Genomic DNA, 23,240 nt, shown 5'->3' with positions numbered 1-23,240 from the left:
TCTGAGAGGGGCTTACTGTGTGAGGACTCCCCTCTATGATGTCCATGTGACAAAACCTCTACAGCAGCCATATACTTAATAATGGTCTGACCATAAGAAGATCCCATTGCTCGGTCCCGATCACTTATCTGATCTTGCTCCTATGCAGAAAACCACCTTCTTTGTGGACATGTCATTACTCAAGCACACATTACACTATAAGGAAAAAAAGTTAGAATCTAAAGTTAATGAAGAGTATATTTTGGCACTATAAGATATAACATTATAATTGATCTTTTAGATAGACAAAAGATTTTCCTACTAACTGGTATATGTGGCTTCAATTTCGTGCTTTATTGTCTACCAAATGTGCTGCATAATTAATTTCTGGAAGGGGTGAGGGTAATCAAGTCACTTTTACTTGTGGCTGCATTGCCGTTATTTGTGCAAAAGTGTCACATAATGTTTGATAAATCTGAGCATCTTTAAGTATAACACTTTTGTCTAGACCTGATTATCCATATGTGACATGCAGAAGTATTGCTGTTGCTTCCAAAGCATCCAGCAACTGTGACAAATAACACAAGCACAGGAGACAGGAAGTGTTGTGCTTCAGAAGCATCCAGCAACTAGAGGGGTTAACACAGTCACAGGAGACAGGGAGAGTTTTAGCAGAGCCCCAGGGGGATTTTGGGAAACTTATTATTGTAGTCTGTCTGAAGCCGAAGAGAAAGGTGGTGTGTTATCTGGATCTGACAGAAGGCAACTGAACAGGATTCAGATCAGGAGAGAAACTAAACACATGTCAGATAAACTCCATGAACTAACAGTGCAGAGTATTATCGGGCAGGAAGATAAGGACTGGAAGGAATTGAGTCACAGGGATCATCTCCCTCATCAAACCCTCCCCCTCCATCTCCATGCAGGATAAAGAATGCTGTGTACTAGTGAGTTCTTGTGAAGGAAAAGCCTGCTGTTTACGCATAGAAGTGTGCTGATAAGAGATGTAATCTGTGCTGAATTATGCTACTGAAGAGACTGACGTTACTGTGCCTGCTTTATGAAACTGTACTGTAATGAAAATTGTTGCTGTAATATCCCTGAATTGCACTGCCCGTGCTTCAGATTAAATTCCGCTAATTCCACTGTTAAACTGTTGAAAAAGACTCTTGTCAGATGTGTCTGGTCAGCAACTGAATCTATCGTGTGCCTGAGAGAAGCTGCATCCCATGGTCGCCCTGAGTAATGGTTCCCCCAGGATTCCAACAAATTTATGAAACCCGTTTTGCCCTATCTGAACCTAGCAGCGTGTTTGTAGAACATACTTAACTCCCCTACCCTGTATAAATATGGTGTAAACCTTATTTTAATAGCTTCAATTTAATGGAGACAAAAAATAGTAAAAAGTCAAAATTTTTGGCAAAAAATTAGTTTTAGAACAATTTTTGTAACTTTGAGGACAAAAAATATTGCAAATGCCTTAATATATTTCCCTGACAATTGTCCTCAAGCACCCAATTCTGTGCTCGCTGATTCAGCAGCCAAACCATGGGCTTAAAGAGGACCTTTCACCAAATATTTTATGTTGAATTGGACATACAATGTAATATTGACTGCAGAGCAGAATAAAACTGTTTTTTTGGTTTATTTTTAAATCTCGCCTCTGCAGTGCACCCACTTTTGTTAAGTCCAAGTGGGTGTTATCAGATTGCTTTCACTGTGGCATGTACTTCTTCCCCCTGTATGATGTTGCTTATGATTGGTTAGCATCATATTTGGATGAAGTACACGCCCCTTAATACATTGCCAATGTCTTAGCAGCGGAGAGCAGAAATTAAACAAAAACAACAACAAAAAACCCTTTTATTTGGCTCTGCAGCCACTATTGTATTGTGCATACAGTTCAACATGAAAAATGTATTAAAAGGCCCTCTGTCACTCCCAAAGCTCAAATTATACCACCTACACATTCATATGGGGAACTTAGCTCCTGTATAAATCATACCTGTCGAACAGATTTCACTACTTTCTACTATATACTTACCTTGTAATGTCTTCACATCCTGTTCCATCCAGACGTGTCCGGATCCCAGAATTCCAAGAGGCGGAAGTTCGTCGACCGCCATATTGGGACACCCAAGTGACGTGAAGAGATCACATGAGAGGAGAAGATAGCAGATGGGGGAGAGAGAAAGCGCACAGGGGGGAGAGAGACAGAGCACAGGGGGGAGACAGCTCAAACGGGACAGCACATGAGGGGAGAACACAGCACAGGAAGGAGAGAGACAGCTGACAAGGGGGATAGCACATGGGGTAGACAGGTCAAAGAAGAGAGCACAGACGGAAGAAGTCAGCACATGAGGGAAAGACAGAGTGGATAGGTGGGTGAGCACATGGGGGGGAGAGATTCTCAACGCTGCAAAGCCTGCCCCCATCATGATATTACCCCCCCCCCCGATGCGATAGCATCAGGCCATCAGGCCTCCATCTAGTATATATAAATTTCAAATAAAATCAATAATTTTTATTAAACATCATGATTAAAAAATGATTAAAAAAGCAGAATACTATTGAATAGGAGATGCTAGACCATACACCAAAAAATGTATATATTAAGTCTTCAGAGTAAATATAATAGAGTGGCACATAGGTACATATGTATAGAGAGACAATAATAAATATATAAAACCAACACCCAGACCATATAAATCAAGGCTACCAATTTAGCAAGATGAATGCTCCATACCCTTAGTCAAAAAAATATCATCCACAAGTCATAGGAGACCTAAGGGTCGGCATTCAAAATTAACCTTGTCAGTATACCATGCCTCTATACTTAGGAAGAACAATACGACATGGTAACCATAGCCCCAGGTAGAGATCAATGACAAGTGAACGAAATGCCTATAAACATATTACCTGTCACCACAAGGATGTGGGCTGTGCAATGGTCAACGTGCCCCTCACCCGACGCACGTTTCGCCACCCTTAGGTCTCCTATTACTTGTGGATGATATTTTTTTTGACTAAGGGTATAGAGCATTCATCTTGCTAAATTGGTAGCCTTGATTTATATGGTCTGGGTGTTGTTTTTATATATTTATTATTGTCTCTCTATACATATGTACCTATTGACTGTGCCACTCTATTATACTTACTCTGGAGACTTAATACACTGCTCAAAAAAATAAAGGGAACACTCAAATAACACATCCTAGATCTGAATGAATGAAATATTCTCATTGAATACTTTGTTCTGTACAAAGTTGAATGTGCTGACAACAAAATCACACAAAAATCATCAATGGAAATCAAATTTATTAACCAATGGAGGCCTGGATTTGGAGTCACCCCCAAAATTAAAGTGGAAAAACACACTACAGGCTGATCCAACTTTAATGTAATGCCATTAAAACAAGTCAAAATGAGGCTCAGTATTGTGTGTGGCCTCCATGTGCCTGTATGACCTCCCTACAACGCCTGGGCATGCTCCTGATGAGGTTGCGGATGGTCTCCTGTGGGATCTCCTCCCAGACCTGGACTAAAGCATCCACCTACTCCTGGACAGTCTGTGGTGCAACGTGACATTGGTGGATGGAGCGAGACATGATGTCCCAGATGTGCTCAATCAGATTCAGGTCTGGGGAATGGACAGGCCAGTCCATAACTTCAATGCCTTCATCTTGCAGGAACTGCTGACACACTCCAGCCACATGAGGTCTGGTATTGTCCTGCATTAGGAGGAACTCCGGGCCAACCGCACCAGCATATGGTCTCAAAAGGGGTCTGAGGATCTCACATCGGTACCTAATGGCAGTCAGGCTACCTCTGGCGAGCACATGGAGGGCTGTGCGGCCCTCCAAAGAAATGCCATCCCACACCATTACTGGCCCACTGCCAAACCGGTCATGCTGAAGGATGTTGCAGGCAGCAGATAGCTCTCCACGGCGTCTCCAGACTCTGTCACATGTGCTCAGTGTGAACTTGCTTTCATCTGTGAAGAGCACAGGGCGCCAGTGGCCACTTTGCCCATCCTGGTGTTCTGTGGCAAATGCCAAGCGTCCTGCATGGCAGGGGCGGAACTACCGCCCGTGCAGCCGGTTCATTGAACGGGGGCCCCGAGGGAGAGGGGGCCCCTCCAGCAGGGCCGCCATCAGGGCATGACTGCCCTGACTCCAGTATGGGGCCCGGCCGGTAGGGGCCCCCTCGGGGGCCCCCCTCTTGTGCGTCTCTCTCCTCATGGGGCCCCCGGCCCCATGCTATGCGCCGGGTCTGGGACATTTCAGCGCTGAGCTGCGCTGTTGCAGCAGCGCCTTCATGATTCCCCTGACTTCCGGTCATGTGACGGTGCCGTCACATGGCCGGAAGTCAGGAGAACCTGCTGTCAGCGATTTGGACGAGCGCCAGGATTCTGCAGGGATCGCATGGGGGTAAGTATAACAAGTTTTTTTTTTTTTTTAAATACAATTAACTAGGAGTGGAGAGATGGGAGATGCACGTGTGTGTGTGTGTGTGTGGGGGGGGAGATGCACATGTGTGTGTGTGTGGGGGGGGGAGATGGGAGATGCACATGTGTGTGTGTGTGTGGGGGGGAGATGGGAGATGCACATGTGTGTGTGTGGGGGGGGAGATGCACATGTGTGTGTGTGGGGGGGGGGATGGGAGATGCACATGTGTGTGTGGGGGGAGATGGGAGATGCACATGTGTGGGGGGGGAGATGGGAGATGCACATGTGTGTGTGGGGGGGGGGAGATGGGAGATGCACATGTGTGTGGGGGGGGGAGATGGGAGATGCACATGTGTGTGTGGGGGGGGGATGGGAGATGCACATGTGTGTGGGGGGGGGGAGATGGGAGATGCACATGTGGGTGGGGATGTGAGAGGTGCACATGTGGTGGAGGGGGATGAGAGAGGTGCACATGTGGTGGAGGGGGATGAGAGAGGGGCACATGTGGGGGAGGTGGATGAGAGAGGGGCACATGTGGGGGAGGGGGTGAGAGATGTGCACATGGGGGGGATGAGAGCTGCACATGGGGGGGTTTGAGAGCTGCACATGGGGGAATTGGGAGTAGGGGGATAATGAGCTGCACATAACGAATGTGGGGTGGGGGAGAGTAAATGATAAATGATGATGGGGTGGGGAGAGCACGGACATGATATAATGAATTGGGGCAGGGGGTGCATGTAAATATTGAATGCGGGGAGCAGGAAGTATAGAGTAGGGGGCGTTGCGGATGCAGGAGTGTGACTGGTAACAAATTGGCGGAAAGAGTAGAGGTTCTAATTAAATTATATATTAAGTGCCTATTTACAGTTAATGGGGGCACAGTGGTGGATTACAATTTATATTTGGAATGGTAGGTTGCATAATAACTAACCATATATTGATGGTGGATGCATGTCTGTATTCAGCTGCGTAATGTAGAAGTTGGGGAATGTGCTCTAGATAACTGTGTTATTTTATGCAGAGACGAGTCCTGGCTGGAAGACGTGATGGCGGTCTGTGCTGGATGAAGGAGAAAAGCGAAGATGAAGGACTTCACCTAGAGACGTCACCGGTGAGTCAGTCTATTACATGTACACTGTGTATAATGTCACTGGTGATCACTGCATTACCTGTACACTGACACTATATACAGAGCTCCTGTGTATAATGTCACTGGTGATCACTGTATTACCTGTACACTGACACTATATACAGAGCTCCTGTGTATAATGTCACTGATGATCACTGTATTACCTGTACACTATATACAGAGCTCCTGTGTATAATGTCACTGGTGATCACTGTATTACCTGTACACTGACACTATATACAGAGCTCCTGTGTATAATTTCACTGGTGATCACTAGATTACCTGGACACTTACGTTATACATACCATGTATAGAGCTCCCGTGTATAATGACACTTATGGTAATATTAGTAATGTGGTGGTAATATTAGTAATGTAGTGGTAATATGTGGTCTGGTCATGGTGTGGCAGTTTTTCTCCCTTCTGTGTGGTATTATTCGGTCACTATGTTGTGGTAATATGTGGTCTGGTCATGGTGTGGCGGTATTCCCTGTATGTGGTATTATTGGTCATTTAAAAAAAAAATGTATATGACACATTCCCTTAAAGAAAACTAAATAAAAATATATCTAAAAAGAGTATTGGATATTTTAAGAAAATTTTAATAGGTTAGAGTAGGGCCCGCCCAGAAGAGTCTACCTTATCGTGGTGGCGGCTTTAAAAATCTTTTGGCCAAAACAAAAGCTGATGGCTATGTATGTGGCGCCGTCACATGGCCGAACGTCAGGAGAACCTGGTGGCAGCGACGTGGACGAGCGCCAGGATTCTACAGGGATTGCATGGGGGTAAGTATAACAAGTTTTATTTTTTTTAAATACAATTAATTAACTAGGAGTGGGGGGAATCAGAGATGCACGGGGGGGGATGAGAGATGCACATGGGGGGGTGAGAGATGCACATGGGGGGGTGAGAGATGCACATGGGGGGGTGAGAGATGCACATGGGGGGGTGAGAGATGCACATGGGGGGGTGAGAGATGCACATGGGGGGATGAGAGATGCACATGGGGGGGATGAGAGATGCACATGGGGGGGATGAGAGATGCACGGGGGGTGAGAGCTGCACATGGGGGGGGTGAGAGATGCACATGGGGGGTTATGTTTACATAACTTTGTTGCCTTATGAAGGGCAGGGGGGGCCCCCCAAAATTTCTTGCACAGGGGCCCACTACAGTCTGTGTCCGCCCCTGCTGCATGGTGTTGGGCTGTGAGCACAACCCCCATCTGTGGACGTCGGGCCCTCATACCACCCTCATGGAGTCTGTTTCTAACTGTTTGTGCAGACACATGCACATTTGTGGCCTGCTCGAGGTCACTTTGCAGGGCTCTGGCAGTGCTCCTCCTGTTCCTCTTTGCACAAAGACGGAGGTAGCGGTGCTGCTGCTGGGTTGCTGCCCTCCTACGGCCCCCTCCACATCTCCTGGTGTACTGGCCAGTCTCCTGGTAGCGCCTCCAGCCTCTGGACACTATGCTGACAGACACAGCAAACCTTTTTGCCACAGCTCGCATTGATGTGCCATCCTGGATGAGCTGCGCTACCTGAGCAACTTCTGTGGGTTGTAGAGTCCGTCTCATGCTACCACGAGTGTGAAAGCACAACCAACATTCAAAAGTGACCAAAACATCAGCTAGAAAGCATTGGTACTGAGATGTGGTCTGTGGTCCCCACCTGCAGAACCACTCCTTTATTGAGGATGTCTTGATAATTGCCAATAATTTCCATTTATTGTCTATTCCATTTGCACAACAGCATGTGAAATAGATTGTCAATCAGTGTTGCTTCCTAAGTGGACAGTTTGATTTCACGGAAGTTTGATTTACTTGGAGTTATATTCTGGTGTTTAAGTGTTCCCTTTATTTTTTTGAGCAGTGTATATTAATTTTTTGGTGTATGGTCTAGTGTCCCCTATTCAATAGCATTCCCCGTCTCATGCTGCACATAAAACATCTGCATCTCTGGCTGCTATGGGCATAAAAGGGGACAAACTTATGGTGTGGCACCCATGCTCCCCTGACCTCAACCCCATTGAGAACCTCTGGAGCATCATCAAAAGGAGTGTCTATGATGGTGGGAGGCAGTTCACATCTAAGCAACAGCTCTGGGAGGGTATTCTGTCCTCATGCAAAACAATTGAAGCAGAAACCATCCGAAACCTGACTAATTCAATGGACGAGAGAGTTCAGAAGCTCCTTTCGAACAAGGGGTCCTATGTGAAAATGTAACATCACCTAGAATAAAGTTTTGAGTTGAAAACTGTTTGATTTCAGTTTGTAATAACCTGCTAATGCTTATAATTTCAAAAATGACCATTTTTTGTTCTTTATTAAAATGAAAAGGTTGAAAACTCTGCTGTGCATAATAATTTGGAACATGCATTTTGAGTGCAGTTTGAGTGTTTTATTTTTTTAAGAATATACTGTTATCATAGGCAGTTTGTACAAAAACCTTTCAATTGTACTCTAATAGTTATTTGACTGGAAAATTACAATGACTGCAATTCATATAGGTAATTTGGGAAAATCTGAGAAAATATTATTTGCATAATAATTTGGAACACAGTGTACAAAAAGTAGCACAGCAAGCTGCTCTATTCTGTCCTGTATTTTTGTCAAAATCTGTCAGAGCCTCCAATGCAGATGTGAAAATCGCTTTAACCTGAAAAACGTCGGTTTACAAAACCTTATTTAGATTTTTTGTACAATAGATCAATTGGAACAAGAACATTTCCTTGTGCTAAATGGTAAAACATCATGAGCTATTACAAGTTATTCAATGCGGAGGCACAGAGGGTTTTTTCTCACTAGTCTTTTGAAACTCTAGGGGATAATACAGTTTCTCATGATGGCAACATATGGAGAAGGTCTCATGGAAGCAGAATCTCATGAAGGCAACACACTTAAGGTCTTTAAATCAATAGGGAGTCAAGCTGATTAAAGACACTTAGCATGACACAAATCCGCCAACAAATTTTATTCAGAACATAGGACTGGTTGAGCATTAAAGCGGATTAGCCACCAGATTACACAGTGCAAACTGCATAAATTATGCAGATCTCTTAGACCTGATGAGGCTGGTGTACCTACTTTGAAAATCCGTGTTAGAATAACTGTATAATCCTGAGCTAAAAATTAACGTTTTATGAGTGCTGCTGGCCTCATAAAGTGGTAATTGTAATAATAGATAACAGACAGGGAAAATTTGAAAAAAGGATTAGTAAGGATGTCAGGGTTTCCGCAGAAAGTTTAATTCCTTTTAATCAATTTCCATACCTTGGTAAATGTATTATTTTGATTAATAAACCTTCTATAGTATTTTATATCCTCTAAAACTATATACAGTCATATGAAAAAGTTTGGGCACCCCTATTAATCTTAAGCTTAATGTTTTATAAAAATTGGTGTTTTTGCAACAGCTATTTCAGTTTGATATATGTAATAACTGTTGGACACAGTAATGTTTCTGCCTTGAAATAAGGTTTATTGTACTAACAGAAAATGTGCAATCTGCATTCAAACAAAATTTGACAGGTGCATAAGTATGGGCACCTCACCAGAAAAGTGACATTAATATTTAGTAGATCCTCCTTTTGCAAAAATAACAGCCTCTAGTCGCTTCCTGTAGCTTTTAATGAGTTCCTGGATCCTGGATGAAGGTATTTTTGACCATTCCTCTTTACAAAACAATTCCAGTTCAGTTAAGTTTGATGGTCGCCGAGCATGGACAGCCTCTTCAAATGATCCCACAGATGTTCAATGATATTCAGGTCTGGGGACTGGGATGGCCATTCCAGAACATTGTAATTGTTCCTCTGCATGAATGCCTGAGTAGATTTGGAGCGGTGTTTTGGATCATTGTCTTGCTGAAAGATCCATCCCCTGCGTAACTTCAACTTTATCACTGATTCTTGAACACTATTGCCAAGAATCTGCTGATACTGAGTGGAATCCATGCGTCCCTCAACTTTAACAAGATTCCCAGTGCCGGCATTGACCACACAGCCCTAAAGCATGATGGAACCTCCACCAAATTTTACTGTGGGTAGCAAGTGTTTTTCTTGGAATGCTGTGTTTTTTTGCCACCATGCATAACGCCTTTTTGTATGACCAAACAACTCAATCTTGGTTTCATCAGTCCACAGGACCTTCTTCCAAAAAGAAATAGGCTTCTTCAAATGTGCTTTTGCATACCTCAGCCGACTCTGTTTGTGCGTACTTGCAGAAACGGCTTCTTTCGCATCACTCTCCCATACAGCTTCTCCTTGTGCAAAGTGCGTTGTATAGTTGACCGATGCACAGTGACACCATCTGCAGCAAGTTGATGCTGCAGCTCTCTGGAGGTGGTCTGAGGATTGTCCTTGACTGATCTCACCATTCTTCTTCTCTGCCTTTCTGATGTTTTTCTTGTCCTGACACTTCTGGCCTTAACAAGAACTGTCCCTATGTTCTTCCATTTCCTTACTATGTTCCTCACAGTGGAAACTGACAGGTTAAATCTCTGAGACAGCTTTTTGTATCCTTCCCCTGAACAACTATGTTGAATAATCTTTGTTTTCTGATCATTTGACAGTTGTTTTGAGGAGCCCATGATGCCACTCTTCAGAGGAGATTCAAACAGGAGAACAACTTGCAAGTGGCCACTTTAAGTAGCTTTTCTCATGATTGCATACACCTGGCTATAAAGTTCAAAGCTCAATGAGGTTACAAAACCAAAAAAAGTGCTTTAGTAAGTCAGTAAAAAGTAGGCAGGAGTATTTAAAACAAGAAAATGATAAGGGTGCCCATACTTATGCACCGGTCAAATTTTGTTTGAATGCAGATTGCACATTTTCTGTTAGCACAATAAACCTCATTTCAAGGCAGAAACATTACTGTGTCCAACAGTTATTACATATATCAAACTGAAATAGCTGTTGCAAAAACACCAATTTTTATAAAACATTAAGCTTAAGATTAATAGGGGTGCCCAAACTTTTTCATATGACTGTATCTATTTATATATTGCCATTCATACTTACTCCTAAAAGACATCTGTTACGTGGCTTGTATTTCATCTGAAAAGGCTACAGTTCTCTTTAGGGCATTACATTTCACTGAATCTTTAAGTAACAGGAGAGAAACTGAATAGTGACAAAGCCAGACACAATGTGGGAGACACAGTAGAACACTGAAAGCTGATCATGTAGCACTCATCCATCTTCCTTCTTGTACACTGCATGTAGATATATTATTACCATTTAAAGGGATGGTGCTGTAACCTTTATAATATAAAGCAACATAATTGGACGCAACATAATTGGACAAATGTAAAAACTCAGAAAAGCTGCATGTGAATGCCATTATGTGTATCTGTTAAAAAAACAAGTAGAGTTTGTATTTCAATAATAATCAGCCATATGGTGGCCATGAAGTAATGTATTTAGTAATATTCCCATTGAAGTAGAAGTATACATATACCTCTTCCCCTCCTTGCTCCCCATGTTGTGTTTACCTCTCCTGTAAACACCAATACCTACAGTTAGGTCCAGAGATATTTGGACAGTGACTGAATCTTCATGATTTGGGCTTTGCATGCCGCTATTTTTGATTTAAAATGAAACAACTGAGATGCAATTGAAATGTAGACTTTCAGGTTTAATTAAAGGGGTTGATGAAATATATCCTATGAAACTATACAACCATTTTTCACCAAAGCCTCCTCATTTCAGGGGCTTAAAAATAATTGGACAAATTAACTTTACAATAAATAAAATGTTAATTTTTAATACTTAGTAGAGAATCCCCTGGAGGCAACGACTGCCTGAAGTTTGGAAGCCATTGACATCACTGTGAAGACCCGGGGTCTTCTGTGGGCGTAATACTACTCAGACAACACAGGGTGACGGTAAACAACGTGGCAATAATTTAATAATAAACAGATGAAACAGTCCCAGCAAATACCCAAGATGGTACAACACAGTCTCATCCTTCTGCTGGCCCGCCTGGGATAGAACTATGACTTTGGGACTTCCAGGGCCAACTACCTCAACCGGTGGCCCCAGCTTCTGGCGGGCCCCCACAGAGAGAGTAGTTGGCGGCAAGCTTAGGAAGCTGACAGTCCATCGAAGTACAAGGCCAGGAGACCCGAGGGTCCCACCCTGCCCTCTCTGAGAGTTTCCATGGGGCCAGGTGACTTCATCGTCCCAACCTGGTCTCCCCAAATGTATCCATGGGCTCTCTGATGGTCAATGGAGCAGATCTGTACTCTTAGATTTGGATTCTACATGGTTCCAGCCTGTGTCTCTTTGGATAAAGCCATGCTACCAAGCTGATGAACTTAAGAGACCTCCTTGTAAAGTCTCTTTCAATTTTCTGTTTCAAAAATCTGCCTGCTACAGAGGCATATGTTTATTAAATAGTTCACATTTGTTCTTTTTAAGTATACATCCACAAGGCAAGGGTTAGGGAGGGTATTATTCCACAGGGCTCAGGTCTCATTGTGTGAGCATGTAATCAATTTACATAGTTGGTATAGCAGGGGGCTCTAGTAAATAAACATCATTGTTTCAGAAGCAAGAGAAGACAGCATTCAGGGTTATACAATTACTGGTCCGTCCTTCCTGACCAGCCACAGAAATACACATACATTCACAAGTTAACACAAACACAATAGTGTAATTCTCTTGGCCTAACAAATCTAAACGTCTGGCTGATTAAGGTAAGAAGCTGTTTCGTCACAGTCACCAAATGCTGGGTTTCCTCCTTTGTGATGCTTTGCCAGGCCTTTACTGCAGCTGACTTCAGTTGTTGCTTGTTTGTCTGTCTTTCAGTCTTAAGTTTTGTCTAAAGCATGAGAAATGCATGCTCAATGGGATGGGGATCTGGTGATTGACTCTTGACCATTGCAGAATATTCCACTTCTTTGATTTAAAAAATTCTTGGGTTGCTTTCACAGCATGTTTTGGGTCATTGTCCATCTGTATTGTGAAGCTAAGTCTGATCAACCTTACTGCATTTGGTTGAATCTGAGCAGAAAGTATAGCCCTGTACACTTCAGAATTCATCCGGATGCTTCGGTCTTCAGTGACATCATCAATAAACACTAGTGATCCAGTGCCATTGGAAGCCATGCATGCCCATGTCATCACACTGCCTCCACCATGTTTTACAGAGAATGTGGTGTGCTTTGGATCATGAGCTGTTCCAAGCTTCTCCATACTTTCTTCTTCCCATCATTCTGGTACAGGTTGACCTTAGTTTCATCTGTCCAAAGAATGCTTTCTCATGAAGTCTTCTCTTTATGGCAGACTTAGATACTGAAACACCTACTTCCTGGAGAGTGTTCTCCACTTGGGTGGATGCTGTGAAGGGGTGTTGTGGGTTCACAGCAAGAGCTTCCAAATGCCTCACCTCGAAGGAGCTCCAGACTTATTACCTGTGTAATTGATTATGGATTAACAAGGGAATAGCCCATTCCGCCCATTAAAGAGTTTTGAGATATCTGTCCAATTACTTTTGGTCCCTTTAAAAAAGGCATGTACTTATTTAAGAGCTGCAATTCCTAAGTCCTTACGTTAATTAGGATGTGAATACCCTCAAATTAAAGCCGAGAGTCTTAAGCCCATATTGATTATATGACTCTATTTTGCATATATTTTGGTAAACAGCTAAAATGACAAAACTTGTGTCACTGTCCAAATACATCTGGACCTACCTGTACATTCCTTGCCCCCATGAACGATGACACAAAAAAAAGGTGCGCCAACACTGGGGTAAGTATGTCGACATGAAAGTTAACATACATGCCTAGAATATAAATGATCCATTCTAATCAATTGCTAGAATATGCCATGATTAATGAGGGTCAGACAGGAAGTCTCTTTTACAATATAAGTCTACGGAGCCACTTTCTGAGGCTCCACAGGCTTACATTGTAAAAGCCACTTCTGGGTTGTGCAGAGCGCAGTGTGACCCGGAGGAGTCTGCAGAGTGGTGATGTCACTGAGAAGAAGAGCAAAATGGCGCTGGGTCCCATAGAGAGCAACGGTAACGGAGTATATTAATGAACTCACACTGCATTACATGCATATATACACATTTACTGAAAGAAATATTAATATGAGTGCTTCTTTAAGGGGGTCCAAACTGTACAATTACTGCCACCATGTCATATTAGAACATATAGATGTCCTGGGATTATTAGCTACAATGGGGAGCTGTTAGAATATGGACCACTTATGCTGGTATGACCATACATACACAATTGTGTGGCCTGCAGCTTCCCATCTGACTCTTTAGGGCTTTTATTCTTTGTATAAATCATTCATTATGCAAATAGTTATCTTTCTTTTTGACTGACTATAAGTCAGCTTCTAAAATTTAACGAGCCTGGAAACATGACTAGGGATACTAGGCCAAGACAGACACCCATTTATATGCAGCTGTTTCAGGATACTTGTCCCTTATCAGCGTAGATCAGAATTTGGCTGGCTGAGTGCAATGGCTTTAATACAGATTTTGGGGGATCGGCTCTTATTTCCACAGTGCTACCAACCTAAATAATTAGAAGCTATTTTAACTTTAGCTGGTCTTAGTGGGAAACTTAATTTCTGTGCCACTCATTAACATCCCTTGATCCCGTATGACAGAAGAGAGCCCCTGTGCAAGAACAGTATACGGGTTCCTCTTTGTGTTTGTGACAAAGGCTGGTTACTGTTTTGGAGTAGCAAGTGGGCCCCCTTACCTCTTGGGCTGCACCAATGTCCACCAGTTGGGCCGTTGTATTTGTTTCTGCAGCTAAATCTGCTGACAACTTTTCTCTGGCAGGAAAACAGCTGCGTCAAAAATGCAGGTTTTCCTGCGTTTTTTTATGCGATATTTTTCACTGTCCTTCTGTCTCTATTTAGGCATGTACATAAATTTCTGTGAAAAAAAAGAATCCCATTCTATTTTGCCATCAAAAACGCTGCAAAAATGCACCAAAAAACGAAGGTGCGTTTTTTGGTGCATTTTTGCACAGTTATTTTCACTACCCATTATTTCCTAGGAGTGAAAAAACACTGCAAAAACGCTGCAAAAACACTGAAAGAAATGGCATGCTCTATCTCAAAAACACAACCAAGGCAGAAAATATGCAGCAAACAAAAAGTATGTGAACAGAGAATTCTGGTTTCTCATAGACTTTGATGGTGATTTTTTTTCAACAATGGTGTTCTACTTGGTCGTCTCCCATGAAGTCCACTTTGTATAAAACAACGACGGATGGTGCGATCTGACATTGATGTTCCTTGAGCTTGAAGTTTACCTTTAATCTCTGTAGACGTTATCTTGGGCTCATTTGTTACCATTTGTATTATCAGTCTCTTTGATTTGTCATCAATTTTGTTCCTGCAGCCACGTCCAGGGAGGTTGGCTACAGTCCCATGGATCTTACATTTCTGAATAATATGTGCAACTGTGGTCACAGGAACATCAAGCTGCTTGGAGATGGTCTTATAACTTTTACCTTGCTTCCCCTGGTCCATGTTGAGTGTGGTACACACCATGTCACCAAATAGCACAGTGAGTATCTGTAGCCCTATATACAGGCCCACTGACTGATTACTAGATTGTAGACACCTGTGATGCTAATTAGTGGACACAGCTTGATTTAACATGTCCCCTTTGTCACATTATTTTCAGGGGTACCATCATTTCTGTCCAGGCCTATTTCATTAGTTTATTTTTTTTTTAATTCTGTGGAAGCAGGGTTGAAAAGCAATGTCTGACTTTCATTTGTTCATTTTCATAGATTTTTAATTTATTATTACTTTTGTCAGATTCAAGTTATTTCTGTGACCATTGTGGGTTTTTCTTTCTTTAAACGAGGGGTACCAACAATTTTGACCACGTGTGTATATCAAGGTATGACCTTATCTTAACTTGGACAATGGGTAAATTGTTTGGCAAATGTTAAACTTAGTGTTCAAGTTGATGAATTGATCTCATGAGAAAATATAACTCACAATATGCCTGATTTTAATTTCACCTATACTGATCTAAGGAGTCTCAAAAATCTCAAAAATTTGCATGAAGACACTGCTTTACATTGGCCATTAAACAAAACCAACTCATCTTTAAATCCTGCTGCAAGCGTAATCCGTGTCTTACCACATTTACCAGATAATTGCAAAATGGACTACTGCCAACATTATACTGGCAGATATTTTACACTAAAGCATTTTATTTTCTAAACCCTTGGAATACATGCAGAGCTTATCCCCATGGCAACTCACAATTATATTTATATCAAATGTGTCATGTATCTATCTCATCGTCTGACATTTAGATTTATAGGAGATATTCCACTCTCTCAAATTGTAGGATGTACCGCGCAGAATAATATACAATATGAATGACCTAGATCAACAGAGTATATCAGGAATAGAAAAAATAAATACATAGAATATATGTAAATATAATTTCTAAATAGCTTTAATTAATAATTCACAATTGTTTTGTCCAGAGAGGTTATCATTGTAGCACCCCTGGTAGCATTAGTATTGGACCAGAAAGACATGGTGGACAGCAGAGTGAGCAGCTTCTTCTTACCTCAAGAACACTGGTATCTCCTGTATTACATCAGAAAGACAGGATGTACAGCAGTGTGAGCAGCCTCTTCTTACCTCAGCACCCCTGGTATCTCCAGTATTAGATCAGAAAAACAGGCTGGATAGCAGTGTGAGTAACCTCTAATTACTTCAAGACTCCTGGTATCTCCAGTATTAGATCAGAAAAACAGGCTGGATAGCAGTGTGAGTAACCTCTAATTACTTCAAGACTCCTGGTATCTCCAGTATTAGATCAGAAAAACAGGCTGGATAGCAGTGTGAGTAACCTCTAATTACTTCAAGACTCCTGGTATCTCCAGTATTAGATCAGAAAAACAGGCTGGATAGCAGTGTGAGTAACCTCTAATTACTTCAAGACTCCAGGTATCTCCAGTATTAGATCAGAAAGACAGGGTGGACAGCAGTGTATATAATCCTATATTCAATATATATGTCTGTCCAAAAACTGGGGTCAGTAAAAGCAGTTTCTTTATTTTGAGTACATTGCAAGCTCCCTGGCACAACAGCTCATACTGGAGACGCAAGGAAAGAACCAACTGTAGGTCTGAACAAGGGTCCGACCAGCATGTCCAGCCTACGCGGATAGCCTATTTCATCCCTGATAGCTACATATGTGGAAGTTTTTACCTGCCAGGCTGCAGTAAGCTCCCGTCTCTTTTTTTCATTTGTGTAGGGGGTTCAACGTATGAAAAGTACAATAAGAGCCTGCTGACAGATCCCATTTAATTACCCTATAGAGGAGAATATGAAGGTGGTTCTTCAGTACTAGGATTAGGAATAATCCATACATAACACATGACAGAATCTACTTTCAAGTCCTGGAAATGGCCTCTAGTTATTGTCACAGCTAATCAGCATTCTCTGCAGTGCAGCCGGCAGGGACTCAAAGTCAAGGCTTTGTGTTGCAGGACTGCTTTCAAATGCAAAATCAATAGATCAGGAACATATTTATATGGATGATTTAAGCTCCAATTAGTACAGCCAGCAGGGCAAGCAGAAGCGATCAAATTCTCTGCTGGAACGTTTTATGAGTGCATCTATTAAAAGGATTTGCTGACAGTAGATCTCTTCCGCTGTTCCTAAGGAGTGTCTAATTGCTAACTGAACCTGAAGGGCGTCTTATCAATGCATCTCGAGCATTTTCCTGATCAGAACTCATTCACTTCTGGGTTGTATCATTTCCTATACCAATATCCACATCCCGAGATGGCTTCATAGTAATAAAGAATGATCTCTTCTACCTTTGTCTAAAAATCTTGTTTGTTTGTTTGTATAAGGCTCAACTATCATGTTCCCACATATGTATAATGATTGGGGGTTACTGAAGACTGTAAATGGATCAACTATGGACAGAATCCCGATACAGCATATTTCACCTTTTTTGGATTCTATGGGGGAGTGCAAACCAAATACATATTTAGAAATACATACTGTAGAAGGAAAAGGGGAGTAGACTCTTCTCCTATTCCCCAAAAATAACAATGCCGAAGCACATTGTCTTAGAATTCTGCATTATTCCAATCCTCTGTTATCCATCCAGGGAATATATGAATAAATTGACCACTGGGTGTTAATATTTCCCTTCTAAATTGTTTCCCCTTACACAGTCTCCAATTAGTGCTCACAATTGCACAATGTGTAGGAACACAATTTATCAATAATGGGAAAGGTAACACCCAGTATTCAATTTATTCATTCATTCCCAAGAAGAATAATAGAGCAATTACATAAAGGTAGAATATGTAGAAAAGATAAAGATGGAGATGCTGAATTGTTTAATTTATGAAGAATACAAGTATGTAGCAAGATATACATGTCAGAACAGCTTACATGGCATTTTTAACCCCTTACGCACCCTGATGTGACTGTATGTAACAGTCAGGGTGCTCGTTTGTAGACAAAACCTAAGATAAAAACAAAATAAGCAAATACCCTGCAGTAAATAAATAAATACATAAATAGCAATAGTGCATGAATATAATACCGGGTACTTAGTTAACAGAATTTTGATTTAAAAACAAAACAAAACGTAAAAAGCCATCCAACCACATCAAGGTGACCCTATTAGGGATGGTCCTAACCTCTAGTATTAAAACCTTACCATATGTCAAGTGATGTAATGCGAATAAGGGCTGAGGAGGACTGAGACATTCGAGTGTAGTCTGATGTTTTCACGTTCCCATGGACTTATATGGGTGCGCATGGTCCAATTATTGGATGCATTCGCAGCATACTACAATTTTTATTCTCATGCCGAATCGGCAAGAGAAAAAAGTCACAGATCTGAACTGCCCCATAGTGTAACATTGGGCTGAGTGCTATACAATAAAACTTCATATAGCACTTGACTGTGTTGTACGCTCGTGTGAGTGAGCCCTAATAACGGAGATACTAGAAGTACTGAGGTAAGAAGAGGCTGCTCACACTGCTGTCCACCCTGTGCTTCTGGTTTAATCCTGGAGATACCAGGGGTGCTGAGGTAATAAGAGGCTGCTCACACTGCTGCCCCTCCTGTCTTCCTGATCAAATACTGGAAATACCAAGCATGCTAAAGTAAGAGAAGGCTACTCACACCACTATTAAAAAATAAAAGGAAAAGAGTCAGCTCACCCCTTTAGAAGTCCATTGCACGGAAACATGCAGTGCCACAGGGAAAATGTACAAAGAAAAGTAGAGAATCCAGCATCAGGATCTTCCATAAAATTGATCTATTTATTAGGTATAATTAAAAACCATAAATAAGTCAAAAAATGGCAACCACTTTAGTGTGGGGTTATGACCACTATCCACCATGTCTCTCTGATCTAACACTGGAGATACCAGGGGTGCTGAGGCAATAGGAGGCTGCTGGCACTGCTGTCCACCATGTCTTTCTGATGTAATACTGGAGATTACAAGAATGCTGAGGTAAGAAGAGACTGCTCACTCTGATGTTCACCCTGTCTTTCTGATCTAATACTGTAGCTACTAAGGGTGCTGACGTGAGTTGAGGCTGCTCACGCTGCTGTCCACCCTTTCTTTTTTTTTTTTAAATTAACTATTTATTTGGTTTTGTCAAGTAAAACAAAAACATAAGATACCAAAATACAGCAAATGAAAATACAGAGACTTACGTAATGTTAGAGGACATGCAAATATCAAGTCATCATTATATCTTATAGTCACTTATTTAGGATAAAACTTCATTACTTTGAGGTAGTACAGTTAAGGAGGATGAAATCATAGGCCAGTGTAACCAGCGTTTCTCCACCAAGTCACGGTGCGCCACATTCTGAATGAGCATGAGTCCACACTGCCAGCACAGATTCACCCTTTCACACACCTCATTAATGGTCGGAACAAGATCCAGCTTCCATTTAGATGCGAGATATTGTTTAGCAGCAATCAGAATATATGAGCAAATCCATCTAGTGTCATTTGGTAAATCTGTTATTCCAATATTCAATAATGCTAATGCTGGTGACGGTTGTATTTGAAATGCGACACATTGAGACAGTACTAGAAAAACATCTTCCCAGAACTTATACACCTTCTCACAAGACCAACATGCATGAAATAGGGATCCCATTTCTCCACATTCCTTCCAATATAGATGATAGTACTCAGGAAAGATATGGGATAGTCTCTTAGGGGAATAAAACTAATTATATTTTTAAAACTGAGTTGTATTTTCTAAGATAATTCCATCTGGTTAATACATGAAGAGCTTTTAGCAGACCAAGCTAATGCCTGATGCCTCTGTTCATAAGTGAAGGAAACGCCTAGATCTTGTTCCTATTTCACCATAAATGGTAGCTTAGGTAGCGCAGGTGGCGAATTCAGCATATTATAAAGAAATGGAGATAACCTTGTCGTAGCCCTTTTTCCATAGTATGAAATATTATGAATGAGTATGAATGTTAGAGGACGGTTGCTGTCTATGGATAAAAGGACAGGAAGAGAGGAAGCTTCTAAGCTGCGCATATTGAAAGAAAAAATGTTTAGGGAGTGAGAATTTATCGGCTAGCTCACTGAATGAGAGAAGGAATTAACCTTTAAATAACGCAGCAAGATTTGCAATCCCATGGGTAGCCCAATGTGTAAAACAAGAGACCGGGATCACCTGTTCCAAACTTTTCAGAGATATATTTCAAAGGGACATATATGTGTTTCTTTAGTATTTCTTTCCAGATATAAAAGGCATTTTGCATAACAGGACGTATGCGAGAATGTGAACCAGGTTTTAAATATTCAGCCTCTATCAGGTATCTAGTGGAGTGCAGTTTGGTCAATACATTCTCGATTTGAACCCATTTGTGAGTCGAGTCTGAGCACCCCCATCCTCTTATTGCATCTACCAAGCATGCCTTGTAATATAGAAATATCCCCATACCTCCATCCTGAGCCTTATAACATAACATATTTTTAGCTATTCTCGGTTTTTTATTAGCTCATATAAAGTTTGAGAGCATGGATTGTACTTTAAGTAGGAAAACTTTAGGTATGAACAAGGGAATACATATAAGGACGTATAATATTCTGGGTAGAAAAAGCATTTCCTAGCTATCCATGACATGTCTAGTTTGGATATTCTGTCTAATTCTGGTTTGAGAGAAGTGATCAGTTTCGAAATATTATTCTCTTTTGCCAGCTCCACCCTGTCTTTCTGATTTAATACTGGAAATACCCAGGGTGCTGAGGTTAGAAGAGGCCACTCACGCTGCTGTCCTCCCTGTGTTTCTGGTTTAATCCTGGAGATACTAGGGATGCTGAGGTAAGAAGAGGCTGCTCACACTGCTGTCCACCTTATAATTCTGATTTAATACTGGAGATACCAGGAAGTCTGAGGTAACAAGACACCGCTCACACTGCTGCCAAACCCTGACTTTATGACCTAATATAGGAGATACTGAGGGCGCTGAGGTAGGAAGAGGCTCCTCAGACTGTTGTCTACATTGTCTTTGTGGCTTAATACAGGAGATACCAGAGGTTCTGAGTCAAGAAGAGGCCACCGTGTCAGATCTAATACAAGAGATACCAGGGGGACAGATAAGAAGATGCTGCTAAAACTGCTGCCCACCCTGTCATTCTGTAAATACAGAACTTGGCACTTGAAGTGAATGAAAGAATAATAGTGGTTTATTGAACAAAAAAGTCATCTCACAAAGCATGCATGACATTTCAGTCCGTTGGACCTTCCCCAGATGCACTGTGTATAAAACAATAAAAAAGGAAGAAATTATATATATATATACACTACCTTTCAAAAGTTTGGGGTCACCCAGACAATTTTCTGTTTTCCATGAAAACTCATACTTTTATTTATCAAATGAGTTGAAAAAAGGAATAGAAAATATAGTCCAGACATTGACAAGGTTAGAAATAATGATTTTTATTAGAAAGAATAATTTTCTCCTTCAAACTTTGCTTTCGTCAAAGAATGCTCCCTTTGCAGCAATTACAGCATTGCAGATCTTTGGCTTTCTAGCTGTTAATTTGCTGAGGTAATCTTGAGAAATTTCACCCCATGCTTCCTGAAGCCTCTCCCACAAGTTGGATTGGCTTGATGGGCACTTTTTGCGCACCACACGGTCAAGCTGCTCCCACAACAGCTCAATGGGGTTGAGATCTGGTGACTGCGCTGGCCACTCCATTACAGATAGAATACCAGCTGCCTGCTTCTTCCCTAAATAGTTCATGCATAATTTGGAGGTGTGCTTTGGGTCATTGTTCTGTTGTAGGATGAAAATGGCTCCAATCAAGCGCTGTCCACAGGGTATGGCATGGCGTTGCAAAATGGAGTGATAGCCTTCCTTATTCAAAATCCCATTTACCTTGTACAAATCTCCCACATTACCAGCACCAAAGCAACCCCAGACCACCACATTACCTCCACCATGCCTGACAGATGGCGTCAGGCACTCTTCCAGCATCTTTTCAGTTGTTCTGCGTCTCACAAATGTTCTTCTGTGTGATCCAAACATCTCAAACTTTGATTCATCTGTCCATAAAACGTTTTTCCAATCTTCCTCTGTCCAATGTCTGTGTTCTTTTGCCCATATTAATCTTTTCCATTTATTTGCCAGTCTCAGATATGGCTTTTTCTTTGCCACTTTGCCCTGAAGGCCTCACGTTGACATTGGCGTTTTGCGTGTACTATTTAATAAAGCTGTCAGTTGAGGAGCTGTGAGGCGTCAATTTCTCAAACTAGAGACTCTAACGTACTTGTCTTGTTGCTCAGTTGTGCAGCGGGGCCTCCCACTTCTCTTTCTACTCTGGTTAGAGCCTGTTTGTGCTCTCCTCTGAAAGGAGTAGTACACACCGTTGTAGGAAATCTTCAGTTTCTTGGAAATTTCTCGCATGGAATAGCCTTCATTTCTAAGAACAAGAATAGACTGTCGAGTTTCACATGAAAGTTCTCTTTTTCTGGTCATTTTGAGAGTTTCATAGAACAAACAAATATAATGGTCCAGATTCTCAACTAGCTCAAAGGAAGGTCAATTTTATAGCTTCTCAAATCAGCCAAACCGTTTTCAGCTGGGCTAACATACTTGTGCAACAGTTTTCTAAACATCCATTAGCCTTCTTACACAGTTAGCAAACACAATGTACCATTAAAGCACTGGAGTGGTGGTTGTTGGAAATGGGCCTCTATACACCTATGTAGATATTGCAATAAAAACAAGACGTTTGCAGCCAGAATAGTCATTTACCACATTAACAATGTATAGAGTGTATTACTGATTCTGTTAATGTTAGCTTCATTGAAAAAAATAATGAAATTTCTAAATGACCCCAAACTTTTAAATGGTAGTGTATATATATATATATATATATATATATATATATATACATATATACACACATATACATACACACACATACACACACATATAGATATACACTGCTCAAAAAAATAAAGGGAGCACTCAAATAACACATCCTAGATCTGAATGAATGAAATATTCTCATTGAATACTTTGTTCTGTACAAAGTTGAATGTGCTGACAACAAAATCACACAAAAATCATCAATGGAAATCAAATTTATTAACCAATGGAGGCCTGGATTTGGAGTCACCCCCAAAATTAAAGTGGAAAAACACACTACAGGCTGATCTA

General features: G+C 41.4%; 1 protein-coding gene across 1 annotated transcript in view; it reads right to left on the bottom strand.

Annotated features, from left to right (window-relative positions):
- MANEAL (mannosidase endo-alpha like) overlaps nt 1-23,240 on the bottom strand; it is a 62,995-nt gene that overhangs the window by 12,251 nt on the left and 27,504 nt on the right. The window lies entirely within an intron of this gene.

This window comes from Phyllobates terribilis, unplaced genomic scaffold (genome assembly GCF_046119375.1).
Source record: "Phyllobates terribilis strain yellow unplaced genomic scaffold, ASM4611937v1 Scaffold_2__4_contigs__length_985480577, whole genome shotgun sequence".
NCBI classification, from domain to species: Eukaryota; Metazoa; Chordata; class Amphibia; order Anura; family Dendrobatidae; genus Phyllobates; species Phyllobates terribilis.
This window is presented reverse-complemented; position numbering and strand designations above follow the sequence as displayed.